This window comes from Leuciscus leuciscus (assembly GCF_965113295.1).
Source record: "Leuciscus leuciscus genome assembly, chromosome: 14".
NCBI classification, from domain to species: domain Eukaryota; kingdom Metazoa; phylum Chordata; class Actinopteri; order Cypriniformes; family Leuciscidae; genus Leuciscus; species Leuciscus leuciscus.
Genome location: NC_138738.1, coordinates 3,000,542 through 3,027,002, shown reverse-complemented (window position 1 = coordinate 3,027,002; position 26,461 = coordinate 3,000,542). Strand labels below are relative to the sequence as shown.

General features: G+C 38.1%; 1 protein-coding gene across 1 annotated transcript in view; it reads right to left on the bottom strand.

Annotated features, from left to right (window-relative positions):
- The window catches only part of eya2 (EYA transcriptional coactivator and phosphatase 2), a 79,109-nt gene extending 52,952 nt beyond the window's left edge, over nucleotides 1–26,157 (bottom strand). The window contains exon 1 of the mRNA XM_082136443.1: nucleotides 26,147–26,157. The gene's annotated coding sequence lies outside the window, so the exon portion shown is untranslated. The remainder of the gene's footprint in view (nucleotides 1–26,146) is intronic.
- Nucleotides 26,158–26,461: the final 304 nt, after the last annotated feature.

Below are 26,461 nucleotides of genomic sequence, written 5' to 3'. Positions count from 1 at the left end.
AGCTACTAAACTACCACTTCAACGGTTCAAGAACTTCATAAAGAGATTGTAAAACTGATCCATATGAATTGAGCGGTTTAGTCCAAACTTTCTGAAGAGTCTCGATCGCTTTAAATGATGAACAGATTGAATTTAGGCTTTTATTCACATATAAACATTCATCAATGCACACATCAGTTGTGGCAAATGGAAGCTCAAGCTTGTTTATGTTCATGAGGTTCATTCTCGTGTTACGCATCACATTTGAGCTTCAGCAAGAACCAATGAGGTTCATTCTCGAGTTACGCATCACATTTGAGCTTCAGCAAGAACCAATGAGGTTAATTCTCGTGTTACGCATCACATTTGAGCTTCTGCAAGAACCAATGAGGTTCATTCTTGTGTTACGCATCACGTTTGAGCTTCAGCAAGAACCAATGAGGTTCATTCTTGTGTTACACATCACATTTGAGCTTCAGCAAGAACCAATGAGGTTCATTCTCGTGTTACGCATTACGTTTGAGCTTCTGCAAGAACCAATGAGGCTCATTCTCGTGTTACGCATCACGTTTGAGCTTCTGCAAGAACCAATGAGGCTCATTCTCATGTTACGCATCACATTTGAGCTTCAGCAGGAACCAATGAGGCTCATTCTCGTGTTACGCATCACATTTGAGCTTCAGCAAGAACCAGTGAGGTTCATTCTCGTGTTACGCATCACATTTGAGCTTCAGCAAGAACCAATGAGGTTCATTCTCGTGTTATGCATCACGTTTGAGCTTCAGCAAGAACCAATGAGGTTCATTCTCGTATTACGCATCACATTTGAGCTTCAGCAAGAACCAATGAGGTTTATTCTCGTGAGCTTCAGCAAGAACCAATGAGGTTCATTCTCGTGTTACACATCACGTTTGAGCGTCAGCAAGAACCAATGAGGTTCATTCTCATGTTACGCATCACATTTGAGCTTCAGCAAGAACCAATGAGGTTCATTCTCGAGTTATGCATCACATTTGAGCTTCAGCAAGAACCAATGAGGTTCATTCTCGTGTTTCGCATCCCATTTGAGTTTCAGCAAGAACCAATGAGGTTCATTCTCGTGTTACGCATCACATTTGAGTTTCAGCAAGAACCAATCAGGTTCATTCTCGTGTTACGCATCACATTTGAGCTTCAGCAAGAACCAATGAGGTTCATTCTCGATTTATGCATCACATTTGAGCTTCAGCAAGAACCAATGAGGTTCATTCTCGTGTTACGCATCACATTTGAGTTTCAGCAAGAACCAATGAGGTTCATTCTCGTGTTATGCATCACATTTGAGTTTCAGCAAGAACCAATCAGTTTCATTCTCGTGTTACGCATCACATTTGAGCTTCAGCAAGAACCAATGAGGTTCATTCTCGTGTTACGCATTACATTTGAGCTTCAGCAAGAACCAATGAGGTTCGTTCTCGTGTTACGCATCACGTTTGAGCTTCAGCAAGAACCAATGAGGCTCATTCTCGTGTTACGCATCACATTTGAGCTTCATCAAGAACCAATGAGGTTCATTCTCATTTTAGGCATCACGTTTGAGCTTCAGCAAGAACCAATGAGGCTCATTCTTGTGTTACGCATCACATTTGAGTTTCAGAAAGAGCCAATGAGGCTCATTCTCGTGTTACACATCACATTTGAGTTTCAGAAAGAACCAATGAGGTTAATTCTCGTGTTACGCATCACATTTGAGCTTCAGCAAGAACCAATGAGGTTCATTCTCGTGTTACGCATCACATTTGAGTTTCAGCAAGAACCAATGAGGTTCATTCTCGTGTTACGCATCACGCTTGAGCTTCAGAAAGAACCAATGAGGTTCATTTTCGTGTTACGCTTCACATTTGAGCTTCAGCAAGAACCAATGAGGTTAATTCTCATGCTACGCATCACGTTTGAGTTTCGGCAAGAACCAATGAGGTTCAGTCTCGTGTTACGCATCACGTTTGAGCTTCAGCAAGAACCAATGAGGTTCATTCTCGTGTTACGCATCACATTTGAGCTTCAGAAAGAACCCATTCTCGTGTTACGCATCACATTTGAACTTCAGCAAGAACCAATGAGGTTCAGTCTCGTGTTATGCATCACATTTGAGCTTCAGCAAGAACCTATTAGGTTCATTCTCGTGTTACGCATCACATTTGAGTTTCAGCAAGAACCAATGAGGTTCATTCTCGTGTTACGCATCACGCTTGAGCTTCAGAAAGAACCAATGAGGCTCATTCTCGTGTTACGCATCGCATTTGAGCTTCAGCAAGAACCAATGAGGTTCATTCTCGAGTTACGCATCACATTTGAGCTTCAGCAAGAACCAATGAGGTTCATTCTCGTGTTACGCATCACATTTGAGCTTCTGCAAGAACCAATGAGGTTCATTCTTGTGTTACGCATCACGTTTGAGCTTCAGCAAGAACCAATGAGGTTCATTCTTGTGTTACGCATCACATTTGAGCTTCAGCAAGAACCAATGAGGTTCAGTCTCGTGTTACGCATCACGTTTGAGCTTCAGCAAGAACCAATGAGGTTCATTCTCGTGTTACGCATCACGTTTGAGCTTCTGCAAGAACCAATGAGGCTCATTCTCGTGTTACGCATCACATTTGAGCTTCAGCAAGAACCAATGAGGCTCATTCTCGTGTTACACATCACATTTGAGCTTCAGCAAGAACCAGTGAGGTTCATTCTTGTGTTACGCATCACATTTGAGCTTCAGCAAGAACCAATGAGGTTCATTCTCGTGTTACGCATCACGTTTGAGCTTCAGCAAGAACCAATGAGGTTCATTCTCGTGAGCTTCAGCAAGAACCAATGAGGTTCATTCTCGTGTTACGCATCACATTTGAGCGTCAGCAAGAACCAATGAGGTTCATTCTCATGTTACGCATCACATTTGAGCTTCAGCAAGAACCAATGAGGTTCATTCTCGAGTTATGCATCACATTTGAGCTTCAGCAAGAACCAATGAGGTTCATTCTCGTGTTACGCATCCCATTTGAGTTTCAGCAAGAACCAATGAGGTTCATTCTCGTGTTACGCATCACATTTGAGTTTCAGCAAGAACCAATCAGGTTCATTCTCGTGTTACGCATCACATTTGAGCTTCAGCAAGAACCAATGAGGTTCATTCTCGAGTTATGCATCACATTTGAGCTTCAGCAAGAACCAATGAGGTTCATTCTCGTGTTACGCATCACATTTGAGTTTCAGCAAGAACCAATGAGGTTCATTCTCGTGTTACGCATCACATTTGAGTTTCAGCAAGAACCAATGAGGTTCATTCTCGTGTTACGCATCACATTTGAGCTTCAGCAAGAACCAATGAGGTTCATTCTCGTGTTACGCATCACATTTGAGCTTCAGCAAGAACCAATGAGGTTCATTCTCGTGTTACGCATTACATTTGAGCTTCAGCAAGAACCAATGAGGTTCGTTCTCGTGTTACGCATCACGTTTGAGCTTCAGCAAGAACCAATGAGGCTCATTCTCGTGTTACGCATCACATTTGAGCTTCATCAAGAACCAATGAGGTTCATTCTCGTGTTACGCATCACATTTGAGCTTCAGCAAGAACCAATGAGGTTCGTTCTCATGTTTGGCATCACGTTTGAGCTTCAGCAAGAACCAATGAGGCTCATTCTTGTGTTACGCATCACATTTGAGTTTTAGAAAGAGCCAATGAGGCTCATTCTCGTGTTACGCATCACATTTGATTTTCAGAAAGAACCAATGAGGTTAATTCTCGTGTTACGCATCACATTTGAGCTTCAGCAAGAACCAATGAGGTTAATTCTCGTGTTACGTATCACATTTGAGCTTCAGAAAGAACCAATGAGGTTCATTCTCGTGTTACGCATCACATTTGAGCTTCAGCAAGAACCAATGAGGTTCATTCTCGTGTTACGCATCACATTTGAGCTTCAGCAAGAACCAATGAGGTTCATTCTCATCTTACGCATCACATTTGAGCTTCAGCAAGAACCAATGAGGTTCATTCTCGTGTTACGCATCTCATCCCCATATACTGATTGGCTTCATCACTCTGTCTCCTCTCCACCAGTAAGCTGGTGTGTGGTGGGCGTTCTGGCGCAATATGGCTGCCGTCGCATCATCCAGGTGGATGCTGCACATTGGTGGTGGTTGAGGAGATCCCCCCTTCTATGTAAAGCGCTTTGAGTGCCGAGAAAAGTGCTATATAAATGTAATGAATTATTATTATTTTTATATTTGAGCTTCAGCAAGAACCAATGAGGTTCATTCTCGTGTTACGGAGCATGATTGTTTGTTTATGTTTGCTGATCCATGTTTATATGTGAATAAAAGCCTAAATGTTCATCATATAAAGTGATTGAGTCTCTTTTTGTATTGACGCTTCAAAAAGTTAATAAAGAGATCCACATGTTTCGAGCGGTGTAAAGTGGTAGTTGCGTAGCTGTCAATGGAGGAACAAAAATATTTTAGATTTCATCGAAAAGATCTTCATTTGTGTTCCGAAGATGAACAAAAGTCTTACGGGTTTGGAACGACATGAGCGTGAATATTTAATGACAGAATACATTTTTTTAGGGTGAACTATCCCTTTAATGGGAATGTTAGCAAATGTTCTGAGAACATATTTTTGTCAGTTGGGGAAACCGAAACAGTAAGAGGGTGAATAAATGACGACGGTATTTTCATTTAGCTTGTTCTCGTGTGTGTGTGTGTGTGTGTGTGTGTGTGTGTGTGTGTGTGTGTGTGTGTGTGTGTGTGTGTGTGTGTGCGTCTCTGTATCTGTATCCTCCCCTCGGGCATAGGCGACTGTTAGGAAATGAATAGAGGCTGTTCTCAATAGCTTTGTGTTTCTGTTTGTTTGTGCCCTCTGTAAGCTGGGTGTTGGTAGGAGGGCTCTGAGAAAGATGGCGTTTCACATGGCCACAGGCCCTGAAGCATTGTTAACCAGACAATACAGCAGGTCCTGGCATTAGCACGTCTCTGTTTAAGAGCTGCCAGACAACAGTTGCCTTCACAACAGCAGCGCAGGCCTGCAACCGAAACGTGCGGGTAAACCGTGCTTTAAGAGCTCGCAATACATTCACAGGAATGCTGTTATTCAATACATCGAAAAATAGGCGTGACAGCAGCACACATGTAATGCTACTCCATTTTAATATCGGATAAATGATTAAGTGGGTGCGTAAAAATATAGGTTTTTAAATTGTAATCTATTTTTATAATATTTATAGTAGACTTATTTTATGTTATAAATATATGTAGCCTATGTGTGCTTAACACTATTAAGTTCAACTTAATGCATTTGTTTAAATGTAGATAAAATCAATTGAATGCGAATTAATTTCAACGAATAATTTTTTTCATTGTGACTTAATTTATCATAATGCTTGTTTATCAATTTGATTTTTGATTATCAGCTCTGAAATATTTCTTGTAAAATTCACGAAAATAACCAATAATAGACACAAAATAGTCGAGTTATCATGCATGCAGTAAGAGTATAGAGCTATAAAATAATTGTGGAGAGCAGCCCAGATCATTAGATGAGAAATTCTTGAGTTCATACTGAAATCTCTGACCTTTGATTTCAGGGTATCTTGGCAAATCTGAGCACAGATTGAGAAATCATAACGAATTCTTCTGAAACTCCAGATGAAACAGGTGAGAATCATCGGATAAGATGGAGATAAAATCGAATTTCCGTCTGAGAATCAGTTGAGGTATCAAAAGAGATTTCTTGTATTCTTTCATAGGCTCTCATATTCTCCTATACAGAATGCTCAGTTTTGTGTTTTGGATCAATTCTAATGCGCATTAGGAAGCCTTTCAGTGTGGAGAAACTTGAAAAGGTAAAGAAACACTATATCCTAACTGAATAGAAACCAAGAGAAGAAATGGTGGAGAACAAACTTTGGAGTTTCAGTGACCAAATTTTTCACTCAAATGTCACAGTCGTTTGAGCCTCCATCAATACTGAAGCGACTAGCGGTGATCTCTGACACACCGTCCTTATGGCGTATCAATAACCTGACCGCACTAATAGAAAGACCTGGACACTTAAAACCTTTTAACTAGTCCTGTAATTAAGTTAGCCTGATCACAGTGGCATGAATTATTGATATGTTATTGGATTCCAATCAGCTTTGAGAAATTATTAATAATAGATTACCCATCTGGTGGAAACGGATGTAACCTGGACTTCCATTTGTGAACAACCTCTCAATACTTCAATATGAATCAAATCTTAAAAGAAGGAGAAAATCATTTAGTTTCAATGTCAATATGTGCGTCCAATTAAACCATATATTAATCTGTCATCGCTCTCTTTCATCAATTTAAGTAAGCACTTTGAAATATACACAATATTACAATCTACTGTACATGTATATATACATATACAGTATTTATGAATAGTGTAAAAATATTTTATTCTCAGATCTGTGTATAATAAATTACATTTATTTACATTTTTATTATATTTACTTTTACAGTTTACATTTTATTTTTATATACATATATACTTAGATGAGCATTTATAGCCTAACAAATTATACATATTTTTTCATGTTTTTATATATTTTTCATATTTATTTATATATATACAGTTATATTAAGTAAATATAAAAAATTACAAATAAATATAATTTTGTAGAAACTCAGTTTGTGGAAACTTTCACCCATGATGTTGCCAAGATAGTGCTCGATGAGATACAGTGAAATGTTCAAGTCTGGCTATATGAATGTTAACATTACCCTCTCTCTATAAATGAAAATGAAAGGTTTGGCTGCTCTTAGATTAAACCTTCCACTGCGTGAGTCTTGATGTCATTTATGAAATGTGTGGTGAACCAAAGAACAAAGGACAAATCTTAAAATAAGATAAGTTGATTTTAAAGAAATCATAAATAGCGTTGGAGTTGTGTCGGTCATGGCAGTCTTGTTCTAATTACATTTGGTTTGACAGGCGTTCCAGGATATTCCCCTCACAGACGGACACACACACACACACACACACACACACACACACACACACACACACACACACACACACACACACACACACACACACACACACACACACACACACACACACACACACACACACACACACACACACACACACACACACACACAGCACATAAACTCACGGAGCGTGACCGCAGCTCCACTGGAGACACATGCCCTGTTAAAGCTCAAAGGACAAACACTGTTTGAATGTGGAGGTCAGAAACTACATGGGTTTATTTGTGATAATGAATGTCTGACTGTACATTTTGTACATATTTGGATTATTTTAATACTTGCATTTGCTATACATGTTGTTTATGCATGTTAAAATATGATGATGACCACTCACTTTTCATCATCATTTGTTCTGGAAGCATTTTTTTTTTTTTTTTTTTTTGTCCATATAAATTACACACAAAAAAATCTGCCATAAAAAGTTTTAAGCCTCGAACCAAACCAACCAGCCGAATGTGCAAAACCAGACAACTTTAAATTGAAGGTACAATGTTTTTTATTTAATTAATTTTTTACATCTGCTATTCCTCATCATGCATTTAAATGACATAAATCAGAAACCATGGTGCAATATAAAACTATTGACCTCATTATTCATTATACAAATGTAAAGTATGTTATCGCCCTGCTAAATGCAACTAAGGCATGAAGATATGAAGATATTTTAAACAGTAACATGATTTTCTATAAAGCAGCTTTCAAACAATGTGTATTGTTTCAAAGCAGCTTTTTCAAAAGGGCTGTACAAATAAAAGAAAATTATTGCAAAATATTTATAAAAAATTGATCAAAAAAATTGAGAAGACTCAATTATGGCATGTGCAATGCTTCATGGGAGTTTTTATATATGGCAGAAATGCTATTCTGAAGTTGGTGATTGAACAATTTAAAGTTGAAATACACTGACTTGCACCTTCAAGCATATATCATCACAGTCTGGCTTGAAACATTAATGTTTCATTGCTTTGTGGAGGAAATTAATGGTAATTTTAGTCCAGCAGGAACCCTGTGCTGTAAATACAGACGGAAGAATTCATCCTCCAGACTGCAGGTGAAAGTGACGAGACAGAAAGTACCTGATCTGATGCAGGTTCTCATGGTGTCGAGCGTCGAAGAGCCTCAGTGGGAGGAGTTTTCACATCGCTTTGAGTGACAGGAGAAGGCCAGAGACCGAGAGAGGCAGGGTTTGGGAAATCTTCAGCCTAGAGCCAGTTGGCGAACAGGAGAGGAAATGCACAGAATGTCTTTTTTTTTTGTTCTCACACCTTCGTGTTCTCTCGTCACCCGGGGCGTTGAGAAGCGCCGAACACCCCCGCTCACCTGCCCTGCCCTCTCTTGTGTGTGAGAACAAAAATAGTGGAAGGGCTCTGTCTTTCTTTCACGCTCGCTCCAAAACCACCTGAGGCGCGCTTCTTTATAAGACACTGTCAGAAATGAACTTACTCCCCGGCCTCTCTCTAACCCGCTTTTAAGATCAATATTAATGCTTTAAGCAAATGACCTCTGCATGGCCTTTCACCCTGACCGACCCGCACTTCTGACACATTCACAAGTATGGACAACATTAGACCTGTATGAGTCGCCTATAGACAGTATATATGCACTTTCTAATATGAAGGCACTCACACAAAAGTGCATTGCACATTTTGTTTATTTCAATTTATAGAAATTATTTTAATCGTTCTAGTTAACAATAACAATGCTGTGTGTTGTAATGTATATCTTAGCATCTACTGGAATAAATTACTGGTTGCATTACCAATGCAATGAGGAGTTGCATACTTAGAAGGTACAGCAACTGCCTATAAAATCATTTTCTTAACTAGCATCAATCAGTTTTGATTCACAAGTAAACATATTTTGTTTCACGGATGTTTGTGGTGGAAAACAAGACAAAAATATGATTATTTGCAGTGGACGCTGATGTGTCTCCTTGTCTCTCATGTTAAACCACAGCACATATACGACTATCAGCGCGTTTCCATTTTGATGAGCTCACGAAGGGAGTGTCCTTCCCTTCTGGCTTCACATGACACAGTGAATTTAATTTCCTCAATAAAGGCGCCGTATTTTCATATTTTGCTCCAGACATAACAATAAGTCGTTACTGTACGAGTTCAATCGAGTCCAAACCATCAAAACAACTTTTAATTGTTTGCCAGACGAAGCGGCTGGTGGACGCAGTCTGAGCGACCTCTCGACCGCAGCTCATATAGTTATTAAAGCTAAAAGAGATTTGCTCTGTTTTCCAGAGTGTTTGCAGGGTTTGATGGACTCTGCAAAGAAAGCAACCAGTGTTTTTCTCCTCCTCCAAAATGAACACAGAGCAGCAAGCACAAGTGTCAGACAGTGCAGTGATGATGTGGATTTAAAGGAGAAAAACAGAGGAGGTTTAAGGGTGGAGTGTTATGATCTCAGTGGAGATGTTTGTTCACCTACAACCCCCGTGCACTTCAAGCCCTGAGATGGAGAACGACCTCAATTCTGGGTGGTTATTGAACAAAACGTCGTTTTTTTAATAACTTTACTTTTCATAACCGCCTATATCTCATGTTTACTTTCATTTGGACTCATGTAATTAAACATCTCTCCCGGCTAACAGGGAACGTTCCTAGAAATGTTCTGAGTTTAATTTTTAAGCAACTACATGTACTTACTATAGGGTTAGGGTAGGATTAGGATTTGATTGAGGGTTAATTGCATGTAATTATGCATAATTTACTCTAAATGTAACCTATGTAACAAGGACACTGTAAAATAAAGTGGGTAACACTTTATTTTACAGTGTCCTTGTTACATATGTTACATGTACCATAGTAATAACAGTAAACTATGCATAATTACATGCAACTAACCCTCAACCAAATCCTAATCCTACCCTAACCCTATAGTAAGTACATGTAGTTGCTTAATTATTCTCAGTACTTAAATATATAATTACGCTGTAACAATGACACCTTAAAATAAAGTGTAACCATAAAGTGTTACCGAATTTTTTTATTTATAGTTCATGTAACATTTTAGTATCATTTTTTAAAGATGCATTGAAACATTGTTTCAGAATGTTCAGAGAACTTTCAAAAGTAACATTCCCATAAAATGGAATGTTGCCTTTATATTCGGAACCAAAGTGTTTTTAAAACATAACACATTTTAAACATCCAGAAATAATGTTTTTATAACTGATTGGGAACGTCAGCAAAACTTTCTTAGAACCTTTGGCTTTACCGGAATACTTCTTTCCTATTTACTCTTCACTTTTTACAGTCTATTTGCCCTCAGAAAGCATCTCTGTTTTGCTTGTGGCTGATGTTAACTAGTTCTGCTGTTCTCCTTCTCGGATGACTATTATTGTGTCCAGAAGAAAACTTGGGGGAATTTCCCCATTGTTGTGCTGTCATACACAGAACACAGGCCATATCCAAACACACAAAAGATGTTTTACGACACAAGTGACTGGGAAAATACCCACAGGAAAGAACAATCCCCAGTTAGATTTGAAGATCTGGATCGAATGAGATCTTTAATATGGCAGGCAGTTGTCTCATCTAGATAGAGATACGATAAAACAGAGAACAATTGGAGACTTGCTTCTCAGATGTTTCTCCAGAGAAAAAGACCTCAGTCCTCTCAAGAGTTTCAGAAGAGATTTCAAACTGTGCTCGGATTGTCAATTTCAAAGATGGAGATCTCAATCTCTTGATCTGAGCAGCTCTCCACGTTCATTTTATAGATATCTAATCTTACTATATGTCGCATGTTGGGTCTGTAATGTTTAGAAGAAACACCTGAGACAATGTTGATATTTAAAGGAAACATAATTGAGCTATGGAGTTAAGCAATAAGTGTGTAAGAAATCTTCATACCTCTCTTATCTTATCTCAACAGGAGAGAAATCATCGATCTCACTCATATCTCGCTTTTCATCCTCAATAACTCAGAATCGTGGCTCATCATGAGAAATATCAGAGCTTTCAGTTTTGTGAAGAACTCAGGTTTGTCATATTCTGTTACAGTGTTTCCAACGTTTCGATGTGTGTGTCAATCACAGCACTTGTAAGTCACCTGAAACGTTCACTTCTACATGTTACTGTCAAAACTACTTACTGTCAGACAAGACCATCAGAGTTCTTCAGAAGTCTTGTTTTTCAGTAACGATATTTAAACATCCTTAAAACAAGATCGGTTTACTTCAGATGTAAAACTGATGAGATACTGTATAGAACGTTCAGAGACTGAGAATACAGTCATTTAAAGGGTCAGTTCTCACAGAAATAACAATTCTGGCATCATTCATTCACCCTCATTGTTCTAAACCTGTAAGACTTTCTTTCTTCTGTGGAGAGTCAGTGAGCTTCACAAAAACAAAACAATATATCACAGTGATACTGAAGTATTTAGAGGTGTATTATGGTAATTCCACATTTATTTTGACTTAAATCATTTTTAGATGTGGTAACACCATGTATTAGAGTGTATTTACTCACCATTTGAGTGTCATGTGGTATAGCCTTTTAATATGGTTTATAAAAAAAAAAAAAAAAAAAAAAAACTATATATATATATATAATTAAATTGTATACAACAGTAATAGTAGGCTATATACATATTTATAATAAAATAGTAATAAAATAAGGCTCTAAGTTATTAATTAAAATTATATATATATATATATATATAAAATTTGAATTAATTACTATTAATTAATTAATTACTAATCAATATTTTTATTCATTATTTAGAGCCATATTTTATTACTATTCTAATGTTTTGGCCTATTTTATTAATATGTATTTTTCTTTTCATTACTTGTTTTGTATATAATGCTTTGTATAAACACAATCATGCCAAAAAGTACTGTAAAATAAAGAATAAAATAAAAATTACATTTGGAATCATGCTATTTTGTAAATTTAACTGAAAATAAGTGTTTATATCAAATACAATTTTGCTCTTTAATTTAAACTGCTCTTGTTTTATAGATATTCATAAATTTTTACAGGAAAGACCACCTGTCACACTACAGATCCAGCTTAATTGTTTCTAATGAACCACTCTACTTCCTGTTGAAAAATGAAAATCTAATAAACACAAAAAGGCAAACACGAGCGTGCTAAAAGGCATCACTTCCACAAACACAAAAACAAAGACTGCCAGGATGAGGAAAAGACCAGAGGGGACGGTGAAGAAAAATCTCAGAACGGTATCTGGCAAAAAAGCTCTTAAGTAAAGCAAACACGGCCCGTCTGAGCAGAACCATGTGTGGAGAGCGAGCGCTGGCTTCTGGGAGGAGAAGAAACGCTGCTAATAGAAATAATAACCGGCAGGGTCTTCCATAAAGCCTCTGGTTATGGGAGCTCCAGTCTTGTGAGAGTCTGCCAGACGGGCCATGTCACCACCCTGACACAGGGCTTGATGGGATGAACGGATCCCGGTTCTGCCAAACGCACGGCTCGGGTAAAGTTGCCATGTTGTTTTTGGCACAGGATTCCTGCATGACACGGGAAAGCTCCATCGCTGCATCAGACCACGGCTGCTTTTCTGGATCTTGCTTCAGGGCCGTTATTTTCTATAACTCTTCTCCTTCACTGCTCACCGATTCTCTCTCTCATATGCACAAACACACATAAACACACAGGTAAAAAAAATCACTGCAGGTATTATACAAGTTTACCATGGTAATCCATGAGCTGTGGAAAATTACAAGTGATCTAGGAGATTTATACAGCTTTTGGATGCCAGTGAAAACACGGTAAGTCAATATCCATCACAGCCTCGCTTTTATACCTGTCATGGCTCTGCTTGTTTTTAAGGCCATGGGTTTTTGGCAGTACCTTGGAGTATTATGGTATATGAATTTCAATACTGTGGTATAGTACCATGGTATGATCATGTCTGATTTCTGATTCCATTCTACCAAGTTTTTTGGGTTGCACTTTATTTTACAGTACATGCACTCACATGCACTTACAACATACTTACCTTAGAAATTAGCCTACTGGTAATATAAGGTAACTACATGGGTTTAGGTGTAGGTTCAGGGTTAGTAGGGGAGAGGGGGGGCACAAAGTAACGCTTTTTGACTTTCTCAGTATGTGTAAATCTACTTATGGTTCAGAGTATTTATTTTTTCCCACATTAATTTCCCACATGTCTAGTACAATTATGTGGTTTTGTTTTATTAATACAGTATATACTTTTTTCTTGATACCCCGAAAGAATGGAAGTGAAATGTGACAACATGCCCCATAGTAACATGTGAGGGGCACATTGTAACATGACCATAAAACAGCTTAAAATGTCATCTGATCTAATAAAAAAATATATATACAAGACAAACTAAAATATTTTCTAAATAAAATACAACTATAAACTTTTTCATATAAAATAATGGCATTTTTTAATAATTAAATATAAACTCATTTTTGAGTTTTAACTACGAACACAGGAAAACACAGCTATACAACATAGTTCAAAACAAATAATTAGTCATTTCTGAACATTGACTCTCAGTCTTTATTCACCTTTTTCTCATGTTTTCTCAATAGAATTAATAAAAGTATAGAATGTTATAGCATATTTCTAATAGGGGCACATTGTAATGCAGTGTGACAACATGCCCCGTCTGCACAACACCATTATTGTACACCATTGTACACCAAATAACACCATTATTGTAATTGCTATAATAAGTACATAGTATGTACATGGCCAGACAAGACAGAGGTAATACTTATCGGTTCAAAAAACCGCCCACAAAACCTCGCACAATACAACTTTAACATCATAGGATGTCCTGTTACTTTATCCTCTACAGTAAAAGACCTGGGTGTTATACTCGATTGCAACCTGTCTTTTGAAAATCATATTTCATATGTTACAAAAACAGCATTTTTCCACCTTAGAAACATTGCTAAGCTACGTAATATGCTATCAGTTTCTGATGCAGAAAAGTTAGTTCATGCATTCATGACCTCGAGACTGGATTACTGTAATGCTTTATTAGCTGGTTGTCCTGCATCCTCAATAAACAAGCTACAGTTAGTCCAAAATGCCGCCGCTAGAGTTCTTACTAGATCAAGAAAATATGATCATATAACACCGATTTTATCATCACTGCATTGGTTACCTATAAAGTTCCGTATTAATTACAAGGTATTGCTACTGACTTATAAAGCCCTAAACGGCTTAGCTCCAGTCTATTTAACGGATCTTTTATCACCCTATAATCCATCGCGCTCTTTAAGATCACTAAATTCAAGGCTTTTGGTCATACCTAGGATATCCAGAACCACCAAAGGAGGGAGAGCATTCTCACATTTGGCTCCAAAACTCTGGAATAGTCTTCCTGATACTGTTCGTTGCTCAGACTCGCTCTCCCAGTTTAAAACTAGATTAAAGTCGCATCTCTTCAGCCAGGCATTCATATAATCCTACAGTTCAAACTACAATCCGGCCTCTAGCTCATAAATGCCAGAGGAGAACTGGCCCCCGACTGAGCCTGGGTTCTCCCAAGGTTTTTTTTTTTCTCCATTAGGTCACCTGATGGAGTTTTAGGACACCATTAGGTCACTTGATGAAGTTTTTCGGTTCCTTGCCACTGTTGCCTTTGGCTTGCTCAGTTGGGGATATTTTGGGGATATTTAATTTAATTTTATCAATCAATAAATTCCTCTTGAAACAAACTTTGTTGTATTATTTTAATTTAATACTGTGAAGCTGCTTTGATACAATCTGTATTGTGAAAAGCGCTATACAAATAAACTTGACTTGACTTGACTTGACATGGGGAACAGGACTGTCAAATAAAGTGCTACCCTTTTTTTTTGTAACAACAAAGCACCAAAAAGTTGCTTAGTACTACAATGTTTTTTGGACATTTACTCATTTGTACTACCATGGTATTCCTGGAATTATAAAAATGAAAACATGGTATTTCAGTCCTATATATTTTAAAGTAAAAAAAAAAAAAGCTATAACTGCAATCATGGACCATCATAATACCATGATTTTTTAATAACCTGGTATCAGATGATAGCTTTTTGTCATGATTAGTGTTGGGTAAGTTAGTCTAAAAAGTATTGCATTACTCAAAATCCCATATAAACCTCGACCAGTTGAACATTACAAGAACAGACACGAAACTGCCTTTTTAATTCTTCAATAATTGCATAAATTATTCTTGAACTGACCAAAGTATTTAAAGGGAGAAGGTTAGATTATAAACATATACATTTTAACATTACATTTTGATGTTAAATCCTCTATTGTTTTATATAGAATTGTCGGTTACACTTTATTTTAAGGTGTCATTGTTACAGTGTAATTATATATTTTAAGTACTGAGTAATATTAATATTAATTAACTAAATCTACTTAGGGTTAGGGTAGGGTTAGGGTTTGGTTGAGGGTTAGTTGCATGTAATTTTGCATAATTTACTGTTATTACTATGGTAAGTACATGTAACATATGTATCAAGGACACTAAAATAAAGTGTTTTACCAAATTGTCTATACAGTATTTAATGCAATTACATCAGAAGTAACTGTAATTAATCACAGGAAAAAAAATTGAGCGATCCCCTTTTTCAAGGGAAAAGTAATTAAATTACATTATTAAATTACTTGCAATGCATTACGATGGTTATGGTTATAAATAGATCTTACATTGCAGTTAATTTGTCAAATGACTTGCATAAACCTCTAAAGCCAAATCATCCTGAACATCACAGATCCTTCATCCGAGACACATGAGGAAGGAGGTTAACTGACACGCTCTTCATAGACTGACACTAGAACAGTGATATAGAGATAAAGTCGAGTTTTCAGAAGGTTTTGGTGTGTTTAAACTCTTCTCAATCCTTCAAGGTGTCTGTCTGAACGCTAAAGCTTCACACTCATCTGATCAATGAGGATGGACAGAAGGAGACTCATAAATCAACCTCATCATCACGATAATCCGGCTATTAGAAAGTGCCTGAACCCTCCTCCCAAATAAACGTTCTCGACGGGGAAAGAGAAAGGAAGACGACACAATGACTACAAGATAAGAGAGAAGTGTGAGAACATGGAAAGAAGACAGAAGGCGCTTTAAAGAAACACCTGAGAATGAGTCATGATGCTTATGATAGAACAAAAACGTCTTTTTAAAAGATTTTCCATTGCAAAATAAATGTTCAGCTCTTTTCTATTTAATTACAGTTCATGCAACAACACCCTAAACGTCTTCTGCATTATAATCCACATCTTCTGAGGTCATCTGATAGTTCTACGTGTGAGCAGATTGAATTTTAAATCATTCATTTATATGGACTTCTTTTATGGATAAGAAGAGGGTTCTTTGCTTGCTTGTAAGAATCATCGAAGAACTTTTATTTTTAAGAGCAAGTATGACTGTGTGACCAGAACAAATTTCTTTTTTCAAACTTCATGTTTACTCAGGTCAAAGAACATGTATGGTTTGGTTTATAATGAAACCAGTGGGCAAGCAAGCCTTCAGGTTAAAATGATGATGTTGTAATGGATCCTCCTCGTTCTGCTCTGCTTATAATAAATGTTTCTCAGGGGACGGGAATAATGTCCTCAGACACTTCAGATTTGTGTTCGCTCCTAAAGCTCTCAGCTCTGTTTGCTCTCAAGGATTGTTTTAAAGTTTTAAGTAGGGAGCAGATTTGTAAACACTTCCTTAGGAAGAGATGGTGTTGTTGGTTTTACAGCCCAGAGGTAACTTAGAGGCACAGGGTACATCATGTATATTTATACAACAACAGGTTTGCTTGAGGTTACAAGCGCTGAGGTTACAGCAACACAATTCCTGCGCTTCTTTACAAACAGGGAATGCAAACAACATTTAGGATAAATCTAACCAAGATCTGTTCACATATATTGTCCATTGACACATATTGTAATACATCTCTCTCAATGCACATCATCATGTGTGGCATGTGCCATACTCTATATGTGCTCGTAATAAGGCTCATAAATGCCTTGCTTTTCAAAGCCAGAGCATTGGGTCATGATGTAAGTGTTTCTAAGTGCCGAAACACATTCATGTGGAGTTGATTAAACTTGTGCTCCTCTTTGCCCTCGACTGGGCTTGAGTATGATTCAGGCTCTGAAATTCACCTTGATCCACACACACACACACACACACACACACACACACACACACACACACACACACACACACACACACACACACACACACACACACACACACACACACACACACACTGCCCCGGGGCTGTGTGATTGACAGGTTGGGGTTGTGTGGTGGGATTAAGTCGAGCCAGGGGTGTGCGCGGGTCAAGGGGGGGGGGGGGGGGGGGGGGGGGTGGGATTAGGAGCGGTGAGCTTCATTAACCCGATTGTTTACACAAGCAGATCCTAAGCAATGAGAGCTTTTCCTTCCCACAGGATTCCCCTTCAAACCCCTGCCATTGTGGCCGTCCGGGATCCTCTGTGGTCCCGCACACCGTGGTCTGGATGAGTATTTAATACAGGGAGCAATGCAATATCATGCAATGTCAATGGACCATTAGCTTTAATAAAGTGTGAATTCAACAGCTAGGACATATTTGTTCAGCAGTCAAACCCTGCAAGCTTAAAAAATATACTTACAATGATTTCTTTAGGTAGTTAAATTTTAATTGTGACCAATATCATTACACTTTCATAATGTTGTGTAGTATCATAACTCTAACATTTAAATGATTTTTGAATGTATAGATTTTGGCCAAAATGTTGCCCCATACCTGAACACACCCAATATATTTACAATGATATAATATTAATAATCATTTATTTATTTAAAGGTATTTACAAGGTAACGCAAAGAATACCATATATTGCATCTTTGTAGTGTCCAAAACTATGGTATTTCAACATTTACGGCAATTTCATGGTATTTTTATTATTTAGCTTTGAATTTTGTTCATGCTAACAAACTATTCTCAGTAAATTCAGATTAATTAAATATTCTCTGACTCTAGAATATGATGATTTGTAAGTGTTTAATATAAGAGAAAAGTTCTATTTATAACACATTCATTTATTTTAAAGTCTTTTACCTGTGTAATTTCTGCTGTAAAAAAATGAGAAATGAGGAAACAGGCTATAGTTTGAATGACAGCAAAAACCACAAACAGATGCTTCTCCGGCAAAGATAAAGTGCTAACAAATCATGTATGTAAAGCAAAAGTGAATAAGTGTTAAAAGGTCCTGGAAGTGTACGTTACAGGCAGCTTTATTAACCCGACCAAACATCACAACCATCCGCAGCTCCTCAAAGACATCTCTGGCCTCTTTATATGTCAGTGAAAGGGGTAAGAAGAGATGGAGACAGCTGTAAATCCAGCCCCATCAAACCGTCTCAGACTTCAAATGCTCTGATTCAGAGCCCTAAAAACAACACTGGGAGCTATTTACCCTCCGTCATACAGAGAGAGAGGGAGACAGTGCACGTGTGTGTTTACTCTCCTGCTAAATAGGCTTTATCTGAGAGTGGGAAGCTTCCAGAGGTGCTGCTATCACCTCTCAAGTGGCTCTTTTGTTTAGGCACTGCAGGGCTGTTGTTTTCCTATAGCACTGAAGTGGAAAAGTAAATTAGTCTTCCCTCCTGGCTGAAGGAGCGGTGTGAATGGTGTGTGTCGACAGGCAGGGTGTTGGACGGCTTTGGGTGGGCTAATGGGCTGATTTGCTGTCTCTTTGGCAGGAGCTGATGCATACTGTCAGCCCTTATTGAGACATGCTCAGCTTCAAAGAGCTGCATGCCACTGATGCATGGAGGCACTAAATGTTTAATGCGTCCTCCTCCGGGTGCTTTTCCTGCTGGTATGTGTTGCACTGTATCGGATGGTATATTTGAAATGTAGTTCGAGCAACTTTGCATGCTTACATTTTTGTATATACACGCAATTGCATGTTTAAATGTGTGCATATGTGTTATTGCATGCTTAAATGTTTGTATATGCATGCATGTGTAAATAGAGCAACACACGTCTGTCTCATTTCACACTCTCACTAACAGGTTTGAAAGATAGTCAAGGATCCAGGCATATTCCCGTCCTCTCGGAATGTGGAATTCCAGACAGGAAAGAGGGAAGGTGAAAGAGAAAAAAACAGCGCAGGGACATCTGGTGCTGATTTGTCCGGGGTGCTGCGGACACGGCCGGCCTGGCGTGTTTTGACTGGAATACCGGGGGGAAGTTGCCGTTGTTTGTTTTTGAATAAGCGAGGTCATTAATCGATGGATGTGAGGGAAGGAGCCTTGGTGCCAACTGACAGAACGTAGCAGCTCAAACTTGGGTTGAAACAAGCGGAGGGTGGAGTGCAAACAGCGGGGTATCCTCACCCCCCCCCCCCCCCCCTCCCCTCGGATGAAAAATAAAACCTAGTGAACGCACAGCACAGGCCGCGAGGATGATGGTCTGCTGGCAAATGCTCTTCATGCAACACTGACAACAGGCTCGCTGCCATGATAATGATGATGATGATGAAAGCAAAACTGATCTCATTTACTTTCTGAATAAAATGCACATCATTGCAAAGAATGAAAGAAATTGTGATCTTTCAAATGAAGATGAACTTTCACCAACTAAATTGTTAAGCAATAATATACATTTTTCTCAGTCCTTGCTTAATATTGTTACGATTAGAAATTGATCATATTATAGAAACATTTAATTGTGTTGCAAACACTGTTTTGTGCTAATGCTGTAAAATATTTAAGTAATAAATGATCATTTCAAAAAAAATTAAAAAAATTTTTTAACTGAAATATTTAATTTATTTTCAAAAAAGTTAACTTTCTCAACAGCTTAATAAATATAATATATATTATTATAAATAAAAATAATCATAAATAAAAATAAATGTTGTATTACAGAAACATTGTGTAGCTTTATGTTAATTCTGTGAAATATATAATATTTCTAATGTAGTGATAAAAATGGTCCTTTGTTAAGATTGGTGGTTTTCGAAGCGAATTAAACTAATAGAACTAATAGTGTTGTTTGTTTGCACATGCTGTCTATGTTGTTTTGGCACCCCATTGACTATAAAAGGAATTATGCAAATCAGGTAACATCGCAAACACGCCCACAAAATTAGTGCTGAATGCAATTAACATGACGCCATTTCCCATCTTGCGGGCTGGATTTGAGTGGAGGATGTCGAGATGCTGAAAGTGCACTTGACTATACTTTTGTGTGATGCTGTTCTCCATAGTTTGATCTTCATTGATCAGTAGAAACAGAATGTGCTCAGTTTATGCATGAGGACAGTCTTTAATAATCCTCATTTACATAGAAAACATGTTTGTTTGTTGTATTCCTCATTAAGTAGCTTTAGAGAAAAGCATCTGCTAAATGAATAAATGAAAGAAATCATAATTTATCGTAATTAACGACATAAATACTCACATTGGAGCGCTTTGCACAGATGCTTTGTTAGGTTTGTCTGTGTGTGATTAGTGAAGAAAATGCATGTGCACATAAATATAGCAGATACAGTGAAGTTTTCAGTGTACTTGGACCTTTGAGTTTAAGTATTTTGAACTCATTTAAAGTTGCATCTTCATCTCAGAAGCTTCTTAATCATGAGTTTATAAACTTGTTTGTCCTTGTTTGGTTTAATTTTCTTGCCCCACTGACATAAACTTCAGTAAATGTTCTTAGATTTCTCAAAAAAAAAAAAAAAAAGATTTATCTTATGTCATTTAGCATTTGTCTTTTTTTTTTTTTTTTTTTTTTTACAGAAAATGCACTTTCAGCAATCAAACAATCACCTTTTTGTGATGCATTAGCCAAAAACATCAGTAGAAGTAGAAAACCGAGGGCTTTTGTGCTATAATAAGCCTCATTTACATAGAAAGGAGACTGTTTTTGTATGTTGTACTCCTCATTTGCGAGTAGCATTGGATAAAAGCATCTGCCTCATGAATAAATGTACATTATTTATTGTCATTAAGGATATAAATACATAAATACTCAGTGGAGTGCTATACCATCACGAAAGCACTTTGTTTAGTTTGGGCAAATAGTGGATAAAATGCATGTTTTTGCACTTAAATAGCACAGTTTAGTGAGTTTGCAACTTTGAGTTTGATTAGATACAGATTTTAAACTCACTGAAAGTTGCATCGATCTTGTTTCTGACATCACGCCGCTCTGAAAGCATGGCACAGCCGTGATGCCCCGAGACCCTGGATATAAACCACAAACCTGAGACGACTGCCAAAGCAAATGAACTGCAAAGCCTGTTTGGAGAGAGAGATGGATGGCAAATACGCTCACCGAAATTAAGGCCATCAAACCTTTCAAAATAGTAATTTTGCACGCTGTCCAGTTCCGCAAAGCTCTTCATTGTTCCACCATGACATCTTCTCTCAGTGTAGACGTGACGGTGGGTAGACAGCCCATAGGTTGGCGTGCCTCCATCGGGACACAGAGAGAGCTGAGGGTAATTGGTAAAGACAGATGTTTGATTTAGTGAGGTGTCGGGCTGTGCTGTGCGCTCGCTGCAGGATAACGTGTGTGTGTTTCTTGTGTTTGGCTGTAGTTTACGGTGACTCTGTGTTCGAGTAAACGGAGAATGTGTGCTGGCGAAGCGGACGAGAGGAAGAGGCAAAGAACATGAAGAACTAGTCCAAACAAAAAATGACACTACGATGCTTGGGCCAGTAAGGTAAGGCCATATTCAGGTGTCTAAAATATAAAGGTTCTTTATTGATGGTTCCATGAAGAACCTTTAGGATCCATGGAACCTTCCCATTGCACAAAAGGTTCTTCATAGTGGAAGATTTTAAAAATGTTCTTCACATTAAGAAAAAAGTGGTTATTTTAAGAACTGTTCACTGAAAACATTTATTTGTAAATGTATGAGTATTTTTTCTCCAATGTTTTCTCCACCAGGTCAAAGCACTCCTTTAATTAAATGTTTAAAAGACTATTAATATCTAGTAATATTATCGATTTAACTGCGCTGACACTATCGGATAAGAACTGAATTGAGCCGAATAATAAAACTATTATCTTCTAAAGTGCTGCTTTACAACTGGAATTGAATTTATTGTATAATCGATTAAAATTTACAACAATAACTCATAACATGGATACGTTCTCAGAAATCTCTCTCAAAGTTATAAACTTCTTTCAATTACATTAGTAGAATGTTCATTTAACCTCATTGATAACGTTCTTAAAATGTTCTTGGACGTTCATCTATAATATTCAAAATGTTCAGACATTCAAAAGTAACATTTCTATTATGTTTGCAAATGTATAAAATGGAACGTTCGCATATGCATGAAAAATAAGTAATAACATTTTCATAACATATTTTTGTTTGCTTGAAACAATCTGTATTGTATGAAGCACTAAATAAATGTGACTTAACTGACAAGCTTGATTTGAGGCATCATTCATGTCCGTATAATAAAGTTTAATGGTAGACTAGATCAGCACTAAACCAGCAACTAGAACTAGAAAAATATACTGGAAAAAGGTCTTGGCTTGTCTTGCGTGTTTGTCTGATGAATGAGGAGCTCCAGGAGCAGATCCAGCTGGAGAAGAGAGCAACTAAAGAGGATTAGTTTAGATTAGATTAGGAGAGTAGAGCTATAAAATGAATGTGGATGTCACACGTTTTCACTTGTGTTTGTTCTTAGTTTCGTTTTCATGGACTTTTAGTTTGTATTCATTAGTCACATTAGTCACGTAATTTTTAAGTGACCCAAATAGCATCAGTATGATTTTACATTACTCATTATTATTAATAAGTTGTACCAGCTAAGCTAGGAAGGTTACAGGTTTGCAACCAACATAAACAATTGTTGAAGTTACTGTAAATTATAGTAGGCTACTGAGTAAAGTGAACATCACATAACATATTAGAAACTATTCTAAATCCCAATATTAAACACTTTCAACTTACTAAACTACTTGATATCAATCAGTTAATGCAAAAACAAATGAATCCTGTTGTCCACACAAATTAATTAAGTAAACTTCCATTTGACAATTTCAGTGGATTGAATGCAATGAAATTAAGTTGTGGCAAAATAATGAAGAAAAGTGTAGTATTAATAATAATACTAATGATAATAATAATAATAATAATGCATTTTATTTAATGGCGCCTTTCATAACACCCAAGGTCACCTCACAAGCAATATACAGGTCTCTACATAAGACAAAACACACAACAAACAAGCCGCATATACAGATAAAGTGCAGTAAAGACTCAATAAAACATGTTATAAAAAAGCCTGTATAAAAAGATATGTCTTAAGACGCGTTTTAAAAGTCAACAAACAATTGCTATTGCGAACATCAAGGGGAAGGGAGTTCCATATAGGCGAGTTCCATAAGTTCCATTAAATTTAATTAGTTGGACAAGCAAAAAAAAAAAAAAAAAGAAAAAAAATAATCCATGTGAGGATTCAGCACTCATTTTCATATCACTCAGATCAGACTCACTCATTATGACTGGTTGTTGCCACTGACATGTCTGTGATTGGTTGATGCTCCATCTCTGCAAACATGAGGCTGTGCTGCACAATTAATTAAATAAATAATAAGGAATATGATAATGACTGGCGGTTAGCTGTGAAAGTGTTGATTAAGTCAAGTCAAAGCTGCACACATGGTAATGCTGTATGAAATATATATTGATGATGTGTATTGTTTACCCTCTTAAATATTGTACTGTGTACTGTTTTGCATTGTGTTTTGTATACTGTATTGTGTTGTGTTTTGTGAAATGTGTAGCCTCCTATGGACAAGTGTTGCAAATTAGCAGTTTTTGCTATAACACTAAAAACAATGTATCTGGTTTGTCCAATGCTGTTGTTATGTCCATATCAAATCAATCAATCAATCAATCAACAACAACAGCAAAAACACTAGATCCCAATGCTATAATCAATACTTTCACAGCTAGTTAACCGCCAGTCGTTATCATATTCCTTAATATTTATTTAATTAATTGTGCAGCACGGCCTCATTGACTCAATAAAGTGTGATATTTTTCTCTCACACGTCATCGTGACAGATCACCGAGGAGGAGTGTCAGACGTGGAAAGATCTTCAGAGCTCGTGTGTGTGTGTGTGTGTGTGTGTGTGTGAGAGAGAGAGAGACAGAGTGAATAATGAGGTGTGTGCTAGCACGACATTCATGATTTGCAGATCACTTCACACATACGGACCATTACAGTTCTGAAATATGTCAGTATGTTGGACTGGCAGGACTAACCGCTGTGAGGCGTACAGTAGCCCACAAACAGCAGACAATTTATAACACTTTCTGACAACCCAGCAGTCACGGTTGGGAATATTTTATTTTATTTTATTATTTATTTTATTTTGGGCTGATTTTAGTGGTATTTTCTTCATGAGTGTATTCTGGGAGGTCCTGAAATCAAATGTTCTGCCATGTTTATTATTATTATTATTATTTTGATATGTGTCTGGGTTAACACCCGATGCAGTAATATGTTTACTTTTATTCTAAACCTCATTCGTTTATTTGATTTGATTTTGTTTAATTTAATTTTATTGTAATGCCATATGATGCAGTGATTTCACATTTTAAAAGGTAATATTTTGTTTTTCAAGAGTAAATCTTGGGAGGTCCTGAAATTGAATTTGCTGCAGTCCATTTTTTTTTCTCTCATTTTATTTTCTTATTTTTATTTGTCCGTTGAAATGTGTCAGAGTTAACACCCAGTGCAGTAATGTTTATTTTCTTTCTAAACCGCATTAGTTTGAATTTGATTCTGTTTCAACAACTTAAAAAAAAAAGAAAAAAAAAAAAAAAGAATAATTTATTTTTTATTTTTTATTAATGAATGACTTATTTCACTCTTAAAAATAGGTATCTTGCCTGCTTGGAGGAAATGTGTTTGTTTGATCTGTATGCCACACAGACGGTTGCTCTGACATCATAACAGTGAGAATAAAAGCTCCATCACCTGTCTCCTAATCTGTGTCGTGTCGTGTCGTGTCGTGTCGTGTCGTGTCGTGTCGTGTCCTCTCCTCTCCTCTCCTCTCCTCTCCTCTCCTCTCCTCTCCTCTCCTCTCCTCTCCTCTCCTCTCCTCTCCTCATCTGTCTCCTCTCCTCTCCTCTCCTCTCTCTCCTCTCCTCTCCTCTCCTCTCCTCTCCTCTCCTCTCCTCTCCTCATCTGTCTCCTCTCCTCTCCTCTCCTCATCTGTCTCCTCTCCTCTCCTCTCTTCTCCTCTCTTCTCTTCTTCTCTTCTCTTCTCTTCTCTTCTCTTCTCTTCTCTTCTCTTCTCTTCTCTTCTCTTCTCTTCTCTTCTGTCTCCTCTCCTCTCCTCTCCTCTCCTCTCCTCTCCTCTCCTCTCCTCTCCTCTCCTCTCCTCTCCTCTCCTCTCCTATCCTCATCTGTGTCCTCTCCTCTCCTCTCCTCTCTTCTCCTCTCCTCATCTGTCTCCTCTCCTCATCTGTGTCCTCTCCTCATCTGTGTCCTCTCCTCTCCTCTCCTCTCCTCTCCTCTCCTCTCCTCTCCTCTCCTCTCCTCTCCTCATCTGTGTCCTCTCCTCTCCTCATCTGTCTCCTCTCCTCTCCTCTCCTCTCCTCTCCTCTCCTCTCCTCTCCTCTCCTCTCCTCTCCTCTCCTGTGTCCTCTCCTCATCTGTGTCCTCTCCTCTCCTCTCCTCTCCTCTCCTCTCCTCTCCTCATCTGTGTCCTCTCCTCTCCTCTCTTCTCCTCTCTTCTCCTCTCTTCTTCTCTTTCTCTTCTCTTCTCTTCTCTTCTGTGTCCTCTCCTCTCCTCTCCTCTCCTATCCTCATCTGTGTCCTCTCCTCTCCTCTCCTCTCCTCTCCTCTCCTCTCCTCTCCTCTCCTCTCCTCTCCTCTCCTCTCCTCATCTGTCTCCTCTCCTCATCTGTCTCCTCTCCTCTCCTCTCCTCTCCTCTCCTCTCCTCTCCTCTCCTCTCCTCTCCTCTCCTCTCCTCTCCGTGTCCTCTCCTCATCTGTCTCCTCTCCTCTCCTCTCCTCTCCTCTCCTCTCCTCTCCTCTCCTCTCCTCTCCTCTCCTCTCCTCTCCTCTCCTCTCCTCTCCTCTCATCTGGAGTGTGTACAGGTCTGAGTGACCCGGGCTGACCCCGAGAGCTCCCTCCTCGCCCCCTGACCAGCGCAGGTGAACTGCTTAAATCAGGCTTTAACTGTTGACTAACCAGCCAAGATGAATGGTGTGGGAAAGTGAGAGGACGTGACATTTATAGGCTCAAAGGCTGAGCGCTTGAGAACGATAACAGAAAGCAGAAGAGGCGAAGCCTGCTGAAGAAATATAAAAAAACCCTGAGCGGAGCAGTAAACTGTGACATTCAGAGGCTTATATGAACTGTTGTTCACTTTGTGGCTGTCCTGAAAAGATGGAATTACTCTAAAGAACATTTTGTTGCTCTCAGGATGCTCT